This window comes from Sesamum indicum, linkage group LG2, assembly GCF_026168435.1.
Source record: "Sesamum indicum cultivar Baizhima isolate 11 linkage group LG2, ASM2616843v1, whole genome shotgun sequence".
NCBI lineage: Eukaryota > Viridiplantae > Streptophyta > Magnoliopsida > Lamiales > Pedaliaceae > Sesamum > Sesamum indicum.
This window is the reverse complement of record NC_142658.1, coordinates 17,274,157-17,279,657: the sequence shown is the minus strand read 5'-3', so window position 1 is coordinate 17,279,657 and position 5,501 is coordinate 17,274,157. Positions and strand designations below refer to the sequence as shown.

General features: G+C 33.9%; 1 pseudogene; it reads left to right on the top strand.

Annotated features, from left to right (window-relative positions):
• The first annotated feature begins 2,580 nt into the window (after positions 1-2,580).
• Positions 2,581-4,272, top strand: LOC105156011 (stemmadenine O-acetyltransferase pseudogene; annotated as a pseudogene).
• Positions 4,273-5,501: the final 1,229 nt, after the last annotated feature.

Sequence of the window (5,501 nt, the reverse complement as noted above, 5' to 3'; positions counted from 1 at the left end):
TACATTCCCATGGAGAAATGTTAGTTGGAAAGCGAAAAACGCACAGGAAGATTTTAATCATTATCAACATTAGGGAAAAATATCATAATTATACAATTTTTTACATATATTGGACGCGTATGTGATGATTACATGTTCAAAACAAAATGCGATGTTTTTGTATTACAAGAATTTGAATTGATCTTTAAAAATTAGAACGAAAAGAAAGGGACAAATTAAAGAGAAAAACTTGAAATTAGGATCAAAAGTTTCAACCAACTTTAGTGGGTAGTGTTTATATATATATATAAAAAAAAAGTAAATAAAGCTATAGTATTTGGAGAAAAAATATTTTTAAAATAAATTTGATTGATTAAAGACTGATTTAACTTAGTTAACTCTCAACTTAAAACTTTTAAGTAAAATAATTTAGGAAAAAATATCATTTTAGTCCGCTAAGTATGCCTAATTTTAATTTTAGTTCGATAACTATATTCATTTTTGTTTAGGTCCAGTAACTTACGAAATTGCTTACTTTTATTTTTCTCGCAGATTTTCGGACAATTTTACCCCTATGAATGCATATGGACTAAAACTGCCTTTCAAAAATTGTATAGAGATAAAATTGTCCGAAAATCTGCCAGAGGACTAAAAGTAAGTAATTTCGTAAGTTACTGAATCTAAACAAAAATGGACATAGTTATCGGACTAAAATTAAAATTAAGCATACTTAACAGAATAAAATAATACTTTTTCCAATAATTTAACTTAGTTAACTCTCAACGTAAATTTTCATCTAAACTAAGTTGACTTAATTAACTCTCGAGTTAAAACCTTTCTCTAATTTAACTTTTTCAAGTAAACTAATTTAACTTAGTTAACTCTCAACTTAAAACCTTAGTATAAGCTAATTTAACTTTTTCAAGTAAACTAATTGAGTAGTTGGGAAAGTGTTGGAAAACGAAAGAAGGCAATTAGACTAGTCGGAAGTTGCAGATGCAGTTGTAAGTTTATATTATTTAAAAAAATATTAGAGTAAATAGTTTAAATTGCCTTCAGTGTTTTTACTAATTATATTATTCTTAATTATATAGGAAAAATTCAAAAGCTGAGTGATGATCTCAGCATTGTTTCTCAAAGTATACCTGAGTTATCATCGAGCACATCGGTTAACGATCAGCAGCTATGGTTGGAGGCAATTGTTGGAGCAAAGAAGGGTCGAGTTTGAGATATAGACTCGGAGGCTAGGACATCCACTTGTTCTATCACAGCTAATAATTCTGGTGATAATAATTCGTCATACCGTTCTGACCAACCACCTTAAAAAGATTGTGAAAATGAATTTGATCCCCCTTTTGCAAATATTATTGTAAATAAAAATTATTCTGCAATGAATTATATTAAAATATTTCATTGCAACATTTGCAACAAACTGTTGTTGTAAAAATGCGTTGCAATATTGCAACGACCTTACTTTGCAAATATTGTTGCCAACAAAAATTAATTTTGCAACGAAATGATCATCAATTTTGCCACAAACATACCATTGCGAAAGTCGTTGCAATATATGAAAAATCAAATTCTTTAGCAAGCTTTTTGCAATGAAAGTTTACCATGGACAAAATATCGTGGCAAAATTTTCAATGTCCGAAAAAATCATTGCTATATAGTAGTGGTAATTACAACAATGAATAAAATTTCGTTGCAAAAGGTCGTGACAGATTCGTTTTGCAAGAAATCTTTAATGTGAACAAAAAATAATAAATAATAAAGATAAATTAGAAACCAAGACTTAAAATTAAGATCCAATCTAACAAATCATCTAACATTAGACTAGGCACGAATAATGTTGAAGCTAGCTACTACTCTCCATGAACATTTATATAAAATATGTAATGAAGAAGGAAAATGATTAAGAATTCGAATTTTCCATCATCTCCCATTTAATAATATTAATTTACACCCCGTAATTAGTTTGACATTTGACCAAAAAGCTTCAATTATTTTTTCCGTCCATAAAGCAAGACAGCCAAAGGATGAGAGGATAATGGCTGTACGTCAGTACTACGCCACAAAAAAAATTCAAGCAAAAATATTAATATTATCAAATTTTATATATTTAATAACAAAAATGTAATTTCTTGACAATAATGGATTTTGTAGTGTTATTAATCGTAATTATTTTGTGAGAATTATTATTAGTAAAATTTACAGATAAAAATAATGAATAAAATTGTCATTAAAAATAATTAGTGATATATATAGTAAAAGAAATTATTATCAATTTTTCAATAATTATCAACAATGACAACTTTTCATGTATAATTTCTACCACTAACCTTTCAAAATCAAAATTATCATTATTTAATTTGAAAACTTTTCATTTAATATTTTATCATTGATATTATAATTTTTTTTAGTGCTACAACCTGTATCCAAATCAGACAATAATGCATGAGTTCACATGCCAATTTGCAAGACTTCAAAGTCAATTAATTGACGCCTGCATTCACACGTAGAGAGTAACTATATAGAAAATCCTATATACAGCTTCGGCTCAATTATATATCAATCACACTTATGACCTGATTGATCGTTCTTCATAAATTGTATATTAAACTTGTCATATAATTAGTTTAAATTCGATCGAATCAGATTCAAACTAGAATTTTCCACACAGCATCTGCATTTCGTCCATTATCTCCTGCGGCTCCTGTCTATATATACCCCAGTTTCCACAGCGGGATTATCATCATTTTCCGAGAAAAGCCAAAAATCAAAGTTCTTAGCATTCATTTTCAGAACAATGGAGATTGAAATTGAAGTGGTCTCCAAAGAAACCATCAAGCCGTCTTCTCCAACCCCAGAATCACTAGGAAAATACCAGCTTTCGTTTATCGATCAGATTGCCCCTCCTATTTTCATGCCACTCGTTTACTTCTATCAAGCAGATGCCAGATTCTCCAACCCTGGAAAATCAGACCATCTAAAGCAGTCTTTATCTAAAGTCCTGTCAAGATTCTACCCCTTGGCAGGCCGAGTGGTCGACGATCTATACATCGACTGCAACGACAAGGGGGCACCCTACGTCGAGGCCGTAGCTAATTGCAGTCTTTCACAAGTCATCACGAATCCCGTCCCCATGAACATGAACAAATTTCTACCCTACAAATTGGACGACGTGCAAAATCTTGGCATGGCTGTTCAAGTTACGCATTTCCAATGTGGTGGGACTGCAGTGGGCCTAGTCATTTCGCACAAGATTGCTGATGCATTATCGTTCTTCCTGCTGGCCAACACGTGGGCTGCTGTCGCACGAAATGGGAACTATGACGACGTGCCTGGCCCCAAGTTCGAGGGGGCAAAGATTTTCCCGCCGCGGAATGCTGCTGGGTTCAAGCCCAGTACAGGAATTGTGAAAGAACAACTCGTCACGAAAATCTTTACATTCCCGGCCTCGAAAATCTCCACCCTCCGGGAAAGATACTCGGGCGGGGCCACCGAGTTCCTGCATCGACGGCCAACCCGGGTGGAGGCGTTGTCAGCTTTTATATGGACCCGATTCATATCCGCCACTGGAATGAAAGCGGACCCGAACAAGATCTACACCGTGCTCCATGCAGTAAACCTAAGAACCCGCCTCGATCCGCCGCTGTCTGAGTACCATTTCGGCAACATAAGCCGGCTGGCAATCGCCATGCCATCCGTGGGAGCTGACGACGGCTGTGCGCTTTTGCAGAAAGTAAGAGAAGCCATAAGATCCGTGAACGGAGAATATGTGGCTCAGTTGAGGCAGGGGGATAAGCATTTGAACTTCCTTAAAGAGAGAATGGCTCAGGCCAACAAAAGCGAGCTGCACACGTTCAACTTCACAAGCTTGTGTAGGTTTCCGTTGTATGGAGCGGATTTCGGGTGGGGCAAGCCGGTTTGGGTCGCGTCGGCGGGATTAACTTACAAGAATCTAGTGACTTTTATGGATACAGCGACGGGGGAGGGAATAGAGGCGTGGATTAACTTGACGCAAGAGGATATGGAGAAATTTGAAGCTGATTTGGAGCTGCAAGAGTTTCTTTCAAAAGTCAAAACCTTTGGTATTCACAATTCGGATATTGTAGCTTGATTTCATGCGTGTTGATGAATTTATGGGAGCGTTTGCAATAGTTGTATATGTTCATACAAATTTTGAGTCAGCCAAAATGAATTTCGGTACTAGATAAATATGGACTAATAAATTTATTTCGACAGGTTACATATTTTGGAAATAAAGTTTATTTCTCAATTTTTCTTTTTCAATTTCAATCCAAGAACTGAAAATATATTTTTTATTTGTTTAATCTTTTAAGTTTGCCTACGATTAATTTTAATTTTTTAAATTTGTCCGTTTTAGTTTTAGTCCAGTAACTTTCGAAATTGCTTAATTTTAGTTATTTGACTCAATTTCGAACAATTTTATCCATGTACAGCTTTTCAAAATCAATTTTAGTCCATATATATTCATTCATTTTGCATTTCATAGCTAATGTTAGTCTAGAATAGTATAAAGTTTAGGTTTATTGAAAAAATATTTGTTTATATTACACCTAAAACATTAGGATGGATTATTAGCCTTTATCATCAAAAGGGCAAAAGAGTCATAAATTAGGCTAAATGATCAAATTTACGTAAAATTGATAGATAAATACTAAATCTAATATTGTCGAAAATAAATTACCAAAATTATAGGATGAAATTTTTCTCTTTTCCTATTTTTTAATACAAATTTGTGATCTTCTGATTCTTCTCCAAACTTGTGAGGAAAACTCTTGGATTACCTTCAAACATGGTATCAAACCTTTGATGATTTATGTTAATGGAGACAAGGAACTTTGCTGTCACAGAGTTTTATCGTATTAAAGAGTTTTGGATTTTCAATGAACTTAAACCGTCGCGGATTTGCTGTGTATATATATATTACGTATAGTGTGAACGTTGTGTGTCCTAAACGCCCCTTTCATAGTATAAGCAAATAATTAGCTAATTCGAGTGTACTTTTATTCGGTTTGAACATTATAGCCTTTAATATGAATCATTCTCTTAATGGAATGTACTTAAACATAATGTGGCCTAATTAGTCAATCACAACACTTGCGCTTTCCTACCTTGGCCGTTTCAAGTTTCAACTTACCTATTTTTTCCACTTCTTTTCATTCACACGAGCCCACCAACCAAGTGGGACAATGAAGAGCCCTTTGCTTGTGAACATATTTCAGCACACTCTTATTTCACCCCCTCTTTTTCCATCAAACTTTAGAATTTCGCAACAAAAGGAATTTGAATTAAACTTCCATCTGCAGTTTTCTTCTTTAGCCAAGTATCTAAAATAAGGTAAAATTTCAATCCTTAACCATGGAGGATCCTTATAAACGAATCTTGCCCGCAACTACTTTCTTTAAATTGAGGCGAAGCAAATTCCCTTCTTTTGTTTTACTTTCTTGAGTACAATTAACTCATGTTCTCGTTAAATTGGTGGGTACACCTCTCCA